This window comes from Polistes dominula, unplaced genomic scaffold (genome assembly GCF_049000335.1).
Source record: "Polistes dominula isolate Pdom_NZ unplaced genomic scaffold, Pdom_raw_medaka contig_28, whole genome shotgun sequence".
Classification (NCBI taxonomy): domain Eukaryota; kingdom Metazoa; phylum Arthropoda; class Insecta; order Hymenoptera; family Vespidae; genus Polistes; species Polistes dominula.
The window spans coordinates 832,393-847,264 of record NW_028300879.1 but is presented as its reverse complement, the minus strand read 5'-3'; the positions used below and the strand labels follow the sequence as shown (position 1 = coordinate 847,264).

The following is a 14,872-nucleotide window of genomic DNA, read 5'->3' as shown; positions in this document are numbered from 1 at the left end:
ATTTTTTTTTGTATTGATCGATGTTTACGGATAAATAAAAATATTTACAGTAAATGCGAACAGAAGGTGAAAAAAATTAGTATAGAGTTCGATCGATAGATCAATGGTGGTGCTGGTGGTGGTGGTGGTGGTGGTGGTGGTGGGTAACGATAAAATAATATTTTATCGATTTAATGTACACCATAACGTGTCGGATCTATCATGTATATCCATGTATCTCGTTATAAGATATCGCTAGCTAGTAGCGATTTTTCTTGTCGCTATAATAATACCTAACGATCACCATGTTCGCAAAATATGCGGACTACTATATATATGTACACGTGGGTACGTGAAATACCGCATAACGAGACGATCCATCAGTTGGCGTCGATTAATTGACGATGTCGTTGCTGCTACATGTAGCTTCTACACACATACACATATTCTAACACACATACATATACCTCAAAATATATGTATATATATATATATATTCTATGAACGATATATAATTTTGTGTTATTTTATACAGTGTGAGTCATTTAAAAATAGGCTATCATAATAACCCAATTGTTATCGATGATAGAACCAAATATTTCAAATGAAACTTACTTTTAGTTTTAAATGTCTCACCCAGTATATTTTGTATACTTGCTCATAGGAACGTTAGTAAAAGGTATCGAAGTTTCTCTATGCAAAAAGGAATAGAGGAGGCATAATGGATCCCATCAATCTTTAATAAAGCGACTTAACATTGAGGGTAAGAGGAACCAGTCGAAAATAGCTTTACTGTATGAACTAAAACGTTTCTTATATATATATATATAATAATAATAATACATTCGGATATTTCTTTTAATTTTTTTTTTATTTTTAATATTTTCTTTTTATAATAAAGTTTTCATTCATTTATCTTTTTCGTTTTAAAAACTCATTTTCAATTTTAAAAGGTTTTTTTTTGTAAGTCTATTTATGTGTCCAATTAAATATTACGAAAAAGGGATTTAAAATTTTGTTGTTTTACAAATTGTAATAGGATCTTTTTGATCTCGAATATATTCTACGAAATTTTTTCTAAATACTGATTTCAGAATAAAATTTTCTGTTGGGAAATAAAAGGTAGAAACAGACAGAACAGGAGGTCCATTTCAAGTGAAGTAACAAACGAACAGAATGATAGATACTTCGCGTAGTTGTTGAACCTCTCTCGCTTCAAAGAGATAAAGAGAGAGAGAGAGAGAGAGAGAGAGAGAGAGAGAGAGAAAGAGCAAGCTCATCATTCGTCTTTATTTCGCATAGCTATGAGAACTTTTAAAAAATGATAGATTGTCATTTTGTGACACGTGTCTTTTACAAAGTGCGCGACGACAAGATATGAGAAAACATCATTCTTGATATCGATCTTTCAGGTATTAGAAAGACGAAGAGGAAGAATGAAAAAGAAGGAAAAGAAGAAGAATCGTTGACGTTCATTGGAAGAAATATGGGAAGTGTCTTCTCGTCCACGAAATTCTAATTTATGAATGTGTTCGAGTTGTCTCCAAACATTTCTTATATGTTGTTAGATCAATTGTCAAGTTTATTTGAATTTTGTTTTTTTTTTCCTTTATTTAATTTATTAGAACGTGTTTTCAATAAAAATATGAATTCGGAGTTTTTAATTTTATTAATTTTTTTTTTTTGATGTGATTTAATTTCATCATAAATTTAAGAAAATTATTTCAATTACAGATTTAATTTAAAGAGACTATCGCAAAAAAAATTACAATAAGTTACTCAAAAATTAATTTCATTTTGTCAATGATAATTTTTTTCTTATTTAAAATTCAGGACGTTTTGTATGGTTGTAAATAGTTAAATCCGATAAATTCGGTTTTTCAGTTATTTTTCGCGTTGTTATTTGACAATCAGCATCCACCGAGAGCATTTATTTTGCGGTACATGTTTCAAATGAACATTTTCAGAATGAAATTTGGAAAATTAGTTCTGACATTAATCCGATATGTGTACACAGCACACGTAGTATTAATGAATACAAAGTTTAACGTAAAGGTACTTTATTTTGAAAATTTTTAAGGCTGAATTTGTTTTAGTCTCGTTTTTTTTTTTATCATCTAATGTAAATGATAAGAAAACATCGTTTTTCATATACCGTTAATCATCCGATTCATTTCGATGAAAAGGAAAAGAAGATGAAGTTCGATAAGACTAACTCAACCTACCGTCTAACTTCAATGATCTAGTACAGATCATAAATCAATCTATTATGCGATCGAACATTCCGTGTCACACTTTTAAATAACCAGCTCCAACTACTTTTTTCCCTTTTTAGCTACGTGTATTTAAAACGTGCCAACGGAATTTTTCATTCTGTTTCTTTTCATTTTTATTTTACGTTTTTTTTTTTTTTATAGAATTACATCATTCTGAAATAGTAAATTTTATTCAAAACATCTTTTTTCTATTACTGATAGCAATCGAATCGGTCAGACGAATGGTTTGAAATGACTCACCCTGTATATTTCTAACAGTAAGTTATCGTGTTTTAAACGGTTACACGAGCAAAATTTGCAGACATCTCGTACGCTCTTATCCGTTAAATTACTGACACTGATTTAGGATACCTCGTTAGCGAATAACATGATGCACAGAAAAAAACAAAAATTCTATACTAAGAGTTTTCATTTTTCAATGAGTGTAATAAAAACACATAGACGTGAGATGGAAAATACGAAAACGATGAAATTCAATTAGGTCAGCAACCGGAACTTGGGTGTCACGAGAATTAGCGTAATTAACGAAACGCAGGCTTTTTTTTTCCGAAGGGGGTTTTCACGAAAAGGTTAAATAGAAACTTTAGAACTTTAGCGAATCGATTTGAATTTCTCCTTCTCTTTTCTCTATCTCGCATTCTTTTCTTCTTTACTCTTTTACTTAATCGAGTTCTCCACCTACGAGTTGTGGACGCGATCGACCGTTAGAATTTAGTTAAAAATGGCTGCCCGAGTTCGTGTCCTTGACATTCGAAAGAGAACTGAAAGAGGGGGGGGCTGTGGCAAGGGGAAGAAAGGAAAGGGTAATGGAAAGTTGAGCTTTCGGAGCTTCTATGAATTTCCAAGCTTGGCACAGAGTAATGGCGACTCGTGGAAATAACCAAGCGAAGAACAGAAATGGAAAATGTTACGTCGACCTCTTCGTTGTCTCGTCGTTGTCGCAGTCATCGTTGTCGGTCCTAGTCTCGCTCCGAATTAGGAAAGAATAGGATGGCTCGAGAATATGAAAGCAACGTGGACTTATCACAAAAGGGATACGGCCCTTTGATATGCTGACAAAAGGGACATAGAATTATGCGAGACACCTTCACCGTGCAGTAATGCTCAAGGTATGAGGATACCCACCGGAAATTCGTAGCATTGTTGAAGGCGAATCACTGGCTTCTGGGAAATGATTTTCTACATAAAGCCAAGATGATATATAGCCGTTTTATTTATTCCACTGAAACCTATAGAAATATCTTCACGCGGTACACGAGTACTGCGAGTAGCTAATGTCAAATGAAAACAAGTGAATGGAATACAGATTTAATTGGTTCGAATAATTAAATTGCTGTTTCACTATTACTTGATCTAATTTTTTATTACACGTATTTTAAAATAGATTGATTAAACATCGGCATAGAATTTTAAGTTTTCCTTTTTCATCTCGGTCTACCATAAAATATGTGCGTTCATTTTAAATATAAAGATTCCACGAGCATATCACAAAGAACCTAATCTGTGAACTTGAAGAATGTCAAAGGCGAGAATAGAAGGCATTATTCTCATCAAATCGCTATACATTACTATCCGGATAGGATCATATTATTCTCTGTCGTCTCGAGTTCACCTAAAGGTTGAAAAAGAAAAATAAAGAGATGGAGAGTAAAAGAAAGCTCGGAGAAAGCTAGGAGAAAGCTTTGCCCCTGAAAAGTAGGAAGGAGAAAGGATAAAGGAAAAGGTGCGGCAACGTCGCGGTGCAACGGTAGAAGGATGAGAAGGAAGCAGAAAAGATGAACAGAGAAAGAGTGTGAGAGGGTTTTAGATAGAGAGAGAGAGAGAGAGAGAGAGAAGGATTCGGTGTGTAGGGGTTTCGATCAATATGGCGGCAGGGGAGGGTGTGGCAGGGTGAAGAGGAGTAGTTCGAGAAGACGAACTGGTATGGGATGGCAGGTACACTTGGCTGAGCTTTGCTGGTTCTACCGGCTTTCCCGTGACCTTCAGCTTTTTTCCCCCTTTTTCCTTTTCCTTTTTTTTCGTGTTTTTTTTTTTTCAACAGGAGGGATAAAGGCTCCATAACCGAAGGCGGTAAATCCCACTCCGTTTCTCTTGTCACTCCAACCGATCCATCCGTCTATGTCGGTGACGTTCGCGTTGTGGACGACCAAACGTTTGCACGGATTATCGCGTCGCCGGATGTCCGTCATCGTCGGATTTCCCGATGTTCCCCGAGTTGTAGTTTGCGAGAACGGATGTCCGTTTTACTTGACGATTATCGGACTCATTCCTCTAACAAATTTACCACGTCTCTCTGATAAATAGGAAAATTTTGTTATTCCCCTCTTATTCCCCTCTTACTATCCCTTTTATCTTGTAATACGAAACACGTTTATGGCTGGCAATATAAGTCACTTAAATTTGGATTTTTATGTTGTTTAGTGTTTATGGAACTTACATACTTATCGTAAATCAACGTATATTCTTATAATATTTTATATTTTATTGTACAAGTAATAAAAAATTTATATCGATACCAACTAACTGAATTATACTATTCGTAAATCACAATTAATTCAATCTGTTAAGTATAATATTTTGTAAAACATTTATTTATAAATGAGATAAAAATCATGTTAAAGACCGATCGACAAAGGATCGATGTAGAATGGAATATTTGATCGTATGTATATATGTGTGTATATTCTGTGGGTAAACTATTTACGGACGAAATTCCGATCGATTTCACGTGAAATATTAAATAATAATATCCTTCCAATTAATATTGAAATAATTCTCTCTCTCTCTCTTTTTCTCTATAAATAAAATATTTAAATAAATAATATAAGTTACATAGTATTTAGGGCTTTTTATTTCTTATAGAAATAAATAATACGTACTTTGGATTTTGGATAACAAATTGACGATACATTTAGGTCAGTCGTATGAAGTTATTTTAAAAGGTCAAATAGGCCACGTGGAACGCGAAACTTTTGATATCGTTTCTGTCGAAAAAGAAAAAATGACGTGCCGGAAGCAAGGATATTAAAGAAGGAATCGTTGTGGTTCAATGTTGAGGCACAACTCGAGCTCTTTTCGTCTTATCTTCCATCACTGAGATTCTCCCTTCGCATGCTCGTCCCATTTCATTTTGTTATATACTATACTGGGTGTTTCATATTCAAATTAATAAACTTTATCGAAATATGTAAAATTAAATTCGATTTTTTAAAAATCTCACACTAGCGGTGCCCTTTAAGACTAATTTACACAAATTATTCATAATGATTTCTTTTTATTACTATGCAAATACATCTTGAAATATATTCCTAATTTCTTACTACCTCATATAACCAAAATAACCATCAATATTTGTATCTGCACTTCAAAAATTCTTACGAATCGAGGTCATTACCCAATAGATTCACAATTTTGTTAAAATTATTTACACAAACGTATCGGTAAAGTTTATCTTTTGGAATTGGAACACCCTGTAAATGTATATGAAGTAGGATTTTTTAAGCGAGCTATCGTTCTTCCTTTATCGAATGTACCTTATCGAACCTACTCGTCGTTTTTCCTCTCCTCTCTCCCTCACCCTTTCACAACCCCTCTTTTTTATCCCCGCATTTGCTACTTCTTCCGAGCGAGGTGTCACGTCTGTCCACATTCTAGCTGGCATCACTTTCTCTTCGGTTTGAGCACACAATTTTTCTCTCTCTCTCTCTCTCTCTCTCTCTCTGTCTCTCGTTCACCCTTCGCATTCGATCGTCCGTGAATATTCTTCTTTCGCTTTTTTCTCCGCTTCGATGCTCGAGGATGAGAACGGTCTGGATGGGTACTGTGAAACGATTACGTATTATCGATACCTAAAACCTTTCATCTTTTACACGAGTCCTTTTTCAAATATGTATATATATATTATATGTGTGTTTACTATATGTATTGAATATCAGAGCACTTATTAAAAATTCAAACCGAATATAATCATAGTGAACATTATTATTGAACCACAAAAGTGACAATAACTTTGAAACATACTGAAATAGGATATGTGTTTTTCCCACCTTTTTTTTAATCATAACTTTTTTGATCTCACATATAACGAAAAATCCTGCCTGTATAATATGATATATGGTCGTATAATTTTATTCACGTAGAAAAATTCGAAAATAATCAAAATAAGAAAAACAAATAGTTAATAGTTTATTTTTCGTGATAAAATTACAAAAATAAAAATATAAATTGTTTAATTTAGAAATCGATTTATGATGATAAAATAATTATGACCGATACTCTGAATATATGTGAGTTAATTTAATTGAAATACGTACGAATTTAAAGCTCATACTTTTTCTTAATGAATACGTGTGTATATATATATATATGTAAGATTTATTTAAATTTAAAAAAAATATAAGTATTTATTATAATAGAATAAATGTTTAATATAATAATAAAGAGATAGAAAAGATAAGAAAAGCAAGTAATAATAGTTGACACACTCGAATTACACTTCTTTCACTCACAGATAGTAGCACCGAATCAAGAAGGCGAAGACCGCATTCTTCGCCGCGCTTATATACACATTCACCCCACCAATGGTCCCAATCACTTCCGTCAATCATTCCCGAAATCTCCAGACTATTCCCGACCGATTAAACAAAAGACCTTTTCCCGATTTCCGGTTCGGGAATATTCGAGAGACTTCGGGGTGCACGCTCGCTTTTCTTTCTTACTGGACACACTACACTCATATCCATATCGCTGCGCGCACACACACTCATACCGATATCGCTGCGCGCACACACACTCATACCGATATCGCTGCATACTCTCACACATCTTTCACATTCATCAATTGTTTTCACGCACACCATACACTCTCACTCTTCGTCTTTCTCTCACTCTCACACTCGGCCGTTCTGACAAACATATCTGTCCTCAGATATACGATTAGCTTTAACCGTTTTCGTTACACATTTTTTCTGCCTCTTGAGTCCACGGTTTCATCGAATCGGCTACAGTCGATGCTATATATAGATCTTCATGTTCCCCCACTTTCCGCACCATATAACGATCGTTCCTTAACACCGTAATTACCTCATATAGTCCTAAATATTTCGGGTGTAATTTCAATCTCGGTCCAAATTGCGTTCGTCGTATCGCAACCAAATCTCGTTCTTTATATCGCATAGCGGCAGTTCTCTTTTTATTGATCAATCTATGGTTTACCATCTGTGCTTTTAGGACATCTTCTTTCGTACGTCTCCAACACCTCTCATGTTCTTCTTTCGTGGATTCAATCTTGACTGTTTTTTCAATTTCTTCTGGAAATACTATTGCAATTACTAAAGGTTCTTCAAGTTTACCTTCAGCTACATCCATCATTGACATCTCCTCCTTGATTTCTTCCCTTGTTATCTTTACCAAATCGACAATTTTCGTTTCTGGTTTGATTTCCATTTTCTCTTGATTTTTTTTAACAGGTTCCGATATCACTCCTTCTCTAATCACCATCCCTTCATGTACATCTTCTTTAGGTTCCTCTTTGACTACCTGTTCTATGATCTCATCCTTGACTGGGGACACAATTTCTTCTTTTTTACCGAACCCTTTACACTTTTCAACTTCAGCACTAGGTAATACACTTTCAGCACTCTCTTCCGAACATTGTGTTATCTGTTTCGCGTGTTTATGGTCTTTTACCAACGGTTTCGCTTCTTCCACACTTGCAATATGAGACAGATCCATTTCGCTACGGTCGTTAAACGCATTGATTTTAAAGATTTCGTGTACCTCGTTGTCTGTCTTCGCAACCGCGTTCGCGTCACTAATGGAAACTTTACCGGCGTCTATCGTTACATTCATCTTAAAATATTGTTCTGTTGTTATTAAGCTTATGTCACTACCCGTGTCTATCAGCGCTGTAATTATATCGTTTCCCATTTGCACCTCTTTTACACACTTCCGTTTGGTTTCCATACTCACACCACACACTTTCTCCGGCGCGTCCCGTTGCTTCTCGTTCTTCTGACAAGCTGTCGAAATATGGCCGAATTCATTGCACTTAAAACACTTTGTTCCTTTATCTTTAAGTGGACAACTCCGTCTCTGATGGTTCAACCCTCCGCAACTAAAGCAGCGTTCACCGTTGGTTTCCGACGGTGGTCCGCGTGACTGCTTCCCCTTCTCGTTGATAACATGTGTCCCTTGCGTCTTTGTCGTTTTCGTCTTCTCCTTCATTTTTTCTTTCATAACTTCATATAATGCAATTTTCTTCTTTAGTTCTTTGATCGTTGTAGCTCCGTACAGAATTGTTTTATTTATTTCTTCGTCTTGAATGCCGTCGATAATATATTGTATCGTAGATGTTTTATCGACACCTGCTTGAGCGGCAATTTCACACATCTCATAAATGTACTCTTGATAGGTTTCATCTGCTTTTTTTTGTCGTCTTCTAAGTGTCTCATGTACCTTATATGTGTTTGTTACTTCCATGAATTCCTCTACTAATGCCCTCTTCAGTTGTTTCCACGACTTACAACACTTTTCATACCGCACGAAAGATTTCGCCGGTCCTCGTAATAATCGCTTACAATAGATAATCTTTTGTAAATTACCCCACTGGCATATTTCAGCCATCTCTTCAAATTCTCTTAACCAGCATTTAACGCTAGTTGTTCCGTCTCCACTAAATGTGTTGACCGACTCTTCAACGTCTTTAAAAGACAACATCTGCATTGCCCTTGCAGAAGTTTCTTTTTCGTCGATGATAGATTCCTCGTCTTCGGTATCATCATCCTCTGAATCCTCTTCATCATCATCGTCGTCTTGTTTTTTATTGTTAGCTGCTCGTAAGCGTTCCGCTAACTCCTTCTTTCTACCCTTTGAGCTTAAGCCCATTCTCTTCAAGCTGGCTTTCAGCTCCAGGTACTTCATCTGATCGACGTCTGGCTCTGCTGCCACAACAGTCGTATTAGATACATCTTCTTGTGATGTCCCCCTTGATTCCATGATGCACTAGACACTTCAACACTTCCAACTAATAATTACTTACACGCTCGTGAAATCGATTCTATCCCGGACGAGCCCCCAAAAATGTAAGATTTATTTAAATTTAAAAAAAATATAAGTATTTATTATAATAGAATAAATGTTTAATATAATAATAAAGAGATAGAAAAGATAAGAAAAGCAAGTAATAATAGTTGACACACTCGAATTACACTTCTTTCACTCACAGATAGTAGCACCGAATCAAGAAGGCGAAGACCGCATTCTTCGCCGCGCTTATATACACATTCACCCCACCAATGGTCCCAATCACTTCCGTCAATCATTCCCGAAATCTCCAGACTATTCCCGACCGATTAAACAAAAGACCTTTTCCCGATTTCCGGTTCGGGAATATTCGAGAGACTTCGGGGTGCACGCTCGCTTTTCTTTCTTACTGGACACACTACACTCATATCCATATCGCTGCGCGCACACACACTCATACCGATATCGCTGCGCGCACACACACTCATACCGATATCGCTGCATACTCTCACACATCTTTCACATTCATCAATTGTTTTCACGCACACCATACACTCTCACTCTTCGTCTTTCTCTCACTCTCACATATATATATATATAGAAACATATAAGAGTCAGGTAGACGTTGTTTCATTTGTCTAGCGTAATTTTAAAAGCGACGTTGTAAGGGAAGAATACCGAGCTAATTTCGTTGGACCTTTTGCCGGGCTTTTTCCTTAAAGCCATGCACGTCGAGGGTAAAGCTTTGAGCCCGATGAATTCTTACCTGCCGGGGCTTGGTATGCAAAGCGAATAAAGAAGAACGACGCCTAGTAGAATGAGATGAACAGAAAGAGAATAAAAAAGAAAAAATAAAGAAGGAGAAGAAGAAGAAGAAGAAGAGCAATGAAGGTGTCTGTCGGCGGGATGAAAAATGTGAAGAGTAGTCCTGTGAAATGAACAAGATCATCTGACTTAACCCTTTAGAAACACACGCCTGAAATTTTTTTGATCCTTCTTCATCTTAATTATTTTCTTTATAATTCTCATCTCTCCTTTATGCCAATTTTAATCAAAAATAATTATAATAGTAAATATATATTTGGTATGATAATAAAAATCGCTATAAATGAAGATTGGTATGCTTTGAATGAATTATTTGTCTTCTCTTAGTTCGAAAAAAGAAAAATAATAGATAGAACAAGAAGAAAAGAAAAAAAAAACCGAAACGCAAGGCAATCATTTCTAATTCAACTCACCACAACATTCTAAGATTTCTTCCTTTCTTTCCTGCTGAGCTTTTCTCGGGATATTTTTTGTCTTCCGCTTTGCAAGATCGACGTGGAGATATAAAGTGGATGAATCGGGTTCTTGAAGGTATTCAGGTCGAACAAAGGGCAAGCTACCTTGACGGGATGTGAAAATAATCGGACGTTCTTTGTCGACGAGAATCGAGAGACAATGACGTGGATGGGCCAAGGGCTAAGGGACCGACGACGAGAAAGCATTCTCTTCCTTCCGTTCCTTATTTCTCTCTCTCTCTCTCTCTCTTTCTTTCTTTCTCTTTCCTTCTCTTTTTATTTTTTTTTTTTTTAGTACATTGCTATTTGGTTGAAAGACATCGAATGAGAGGCTTTATACGAGCAACTTATACGTTTTTCTACACATATACGCATACATAGAAATGTACGTACACATAAATACAATACACCTACGCACGCATAAAACACATATGGACGTAGGTGTAGGTATATTCGATGTCGTTTGAAAGTTACCTTGCATATACACAAAAGCGAATAAACGAAAAAAGTTATTTCGATCAAAATCTATGTGAAACTCGTAAAGCTACCCCCTACGATATATTCCTACTATGTATATAATTTTATGTATACGTTTGTGTATTGGTAATTCACGATACAAATATGATAGCACTGATATTTGGTTAAAACTATGAGCGTAAAGTATAGAATACAAATTGGAACAAATTCTTTGTATCTTTTTGATTCTGTTTTCTTTATTTATATTATTTTCTTTTACACGATATATCGAACAAATAAAATAAAACTGACGTCATCGGTATTTTTGCAATCGAATACGTTATCCTATTCGATTGGTGAAAGTTATCACGTATTTTAACTTTCATTACATTATTTTATTTTATTTTATTATTTGTTTAAACGAATAAAATCTACATACGCGTATTAAACAATAAAAGTCATAGTCAAAGTACTTTTTGTTTTTTTCATATCAATTGCAATTTTTTCATAAACGTTTAATTAAGAAATATATATATATATACACATGAAATTACGTTTTACAAAACTTACAAAATGTTGTTTCTTAGGGAAAGATGAAACATTACTTATTATGAAAAACTTGGTATACTTTTTTAACACGGTTCGTGCGAAAATATCAAAAGTGTGGATTTGCTTGTATTATATTTTTCTTCAAAAAATGTTTTTCCTTCCGGAGAGTCGTCGTCCGAGACGGAAGACTTATTTTTCTTACTTTCTTTCTTTATTTCGTTTTTTTTTTTTTTTTTTTTTGTAAAATAACGTTACGCTGAGGTAGCGAAAGCACGGTACCTTTATTTATCTACGCTCTTGGAATTTTCGTTCGTTTTTTTTGTTTTATTTGTTTTCTCCATCCATTCTTACTAAAGTAACATAAGAAGAAGAATAGGTCTCGGTGGGACCTTCGGAAATCGTCGCGGGTCACGGTTATTGGCTTATTTATATCGTTGCAACGTTATAAGTGAGCGTTGAGTACCTTCGAGAAAGAGAATAGAAATGATATGATATCTTTGAGAAAAATTGTCTATAAGAAAGAAACGAAAGGAAAAAAAACAAACAAAAGAAAAAAAAAATAAAGAATAAACAACGCAAAAAATCGAAATAAACGAAAGGAAAATAAAAATGTGGAAAAGAAAGAGTAGCAGTGACAGAATATTGCTATTATAGTTAATAGGACAACGAGCTTTCGCCTTCGTATGACGTCACGCGAAAGCTCTTACCGAACAAACGAGGAACATTATCTCGCTTGGGAAGAAGCTTTGTGGATGTCCTTCTCTTGTACTTCTCTCGGACTCTGAAACATTTTTCATTTTCTTTCTCTTTTTCTCTTTCTATTTTTCTACACACATCTTTCCGAGAGATTTCTGATACCTGAGATTGCCCGAAGCAGTAGACAACTTTATCAATCGTAATCCAGCTGGTCGATTTGAAATTGTAACACTCTTGTCCGTCTTTTTTTCTTTTCATCCACTGTCTATTATCTTTCTGTTGAATATATTTGAATTATTTCTTACCAATTGTAACGAATTTCAATTGAAAATATAATACAAATATTATGGTACTTACGTATTAACGCCATTAATACACCTTAAATTGTTGCGACAAATCATAGAATAAAAAACATTATTTAAAATCAAAACACTTTCAGAATTCACAAGATTTTATTTATAAAAAGTAGTCAATCGGATTTCGGTGGAAAATGGGCCGATATAAAATTAACCATAGATTCAAAACAGTCTCTATTTTCTTTCATCTGATGTTGTCGCCATAATCCTGACGCAACCCTGACGGTTGCTGTGTGCAAACAACAAGGTTGTTGTGTGCGAACAACAAGATTGCTCTTTATTGGCGCATTAGCGTAATTTTTGCTGCGGTGACGTTAATATGTAAGTACCAATATTATTTTAAGGAAAAAATAAAAGGATAAAGTAGAGGAAGAAAAGGATGATAAAGAGAAGAAGGAAGAGAAATAAGAAAATATTAAGAGACCTAACATTGCAGTTATTGCAATTGCAAATAGTAGAAGCGGAACGAAAAAGAAGAATACTATAGAATAAGAAAGAAAGAAAAAAAGGAAGATGAAGATTTGAAAATTTTCATAAATTGCAGTTATCGCAATAGCGAATAGTAAAACCAGGATTAGATTTTAATTCGATGCGCGAAGGTTTCTACGCGAGTAACGACGTTTTGTTGCTACTCGTTAGCGCTTTCCAAATGAAAAGGGACGACGAACTGGAAAGTGAACGTGTGTGTATGTGTGTGTGATAGAGAGAGAGAGAGAGAGAGAGAGAGAGAGAGAGAAGAAGTGATAGGGGGAAAATAGGGAGGAGAAGAGTGGATGGATCGGTGAGGGGTTGCGTCCGGGTGGTGAGGAAAATTTGAAAACTCGTTAAGCCAGTGGGTGCACCGAGTCGTTAGAGGCGGGTACCCGTTTATACAGGTACACGCCTCCATAGTAGATATGCGCTGTTGAAATTAAGGTGGAGGATGCTGAGAGGCAGCACGCTCAGCGACATCCTGGGAGGAGATTGCTGCCAACGGAGCAGGAGATACTAATTTCCTCTAGAGATTGTACGAATATCGTTGAAAGGCTACGAAGAAAGCGAGAGTTAGACTCACTCTACTAATTTGATTCTAATCTAACGTTTCTTCTTCCTTTTTCTCTCTCTCTCTCTCTCTCTTTCTTGACACTTATTTCTTTTCTTTCTATTTTTTTTTTTACTTTTTACTTTTTACAAAGGACGAGTTTCTCATATTTTCAAATCTTGAATAGATTAGATTTACAAATTTTTTGTCTTCCTTTTCAATTTGTATTTTGTACAAAGCATCAATTGAATTAGCATCCGGCTAATTTATAGATAAAAATGTTAAATGAAATAATTACGCTACTTCGTTTTCTTATTTTCTTTATGTTAATTATATTTTTGTTTTTTATTTTTGTATATAAGAATCTTGTATAATTTAAACCTTTGCACTCGAAGTTTTTTTTTTTTTCATTCATATTATCAGCAACTCAATTTCGATAGAAAAATCATATTCATTCATTGATATGTTGTAAACTAAATTGAATTTGTTATAGTTTTATTTTTTATTTTTATTTATTTTCTTTATTGTCTCAACAGTGGAGCACTCGAGTGCAAAGAGTTAATACAATAATGTTAAAATAGCGATAAATATTTAGAACAATTTTAATCCAATTTATGTGATCATTTTTATTAGCTCTAAATAAATGAAGAGATCATTGAACGTGAAAGCGAAAGGTAAAGGAATTTCGTAATGTTTTCTAACCACGGAAATATTCGTATAATCAATCTTCTGTTCTCTAGTGGTCTGGAATAAATGCCACGTACAGTTATTGCCTATACTTTGTTTAATATTCAATATTAGAGGGCTTTGTATTGGAGGAAAATATATTTCTTTAATAGATTATTCCGATTACGAGTTATTGTTGGCTGTACGCACATACAAACAAAATTCCTTTCGATTCTTTTTTTTTTTTTTTTATAAATTGAAAACTCGTTAAATAGAATTCTAAATATTTTTTTCTATGGAATTCATTTTTTATATTAAAAATAGTGAACAATGTTCAATAAAAGAATGAGAACAATTTGTTCAAATTACATCGTAGCATTTTGGTAAAGATAAAATTCATCAAATCTTACCTACCCAATATTATCTACAAAAAAAATTTTGTATTATATTATATCACACGCAAATGTAATATACTTTAATATTTATTACATATCATATATGTATATAGAACAGAACGAAGAGTATAGTAGCCAAGGATAAAATATAGTAGGTCAATAACTATATCGTTTA

The 14,872-nt window shown here is 34.5% G+C and overlaps 1 protein-coding gene across 5 annotated transcripts in view; it reads left to right on the top strand.

Annotated features, from left to right (window-relative positions):
- Positions 1 to 14,872, top strand: part of Nrx-1 (neurexin 1) — a 263,851-nt gene that overhangs the window by 54,943 nt on the left and 194,036 nt on the right. The gene's annotated exons all lie outside the window — the stretch shown is intronic.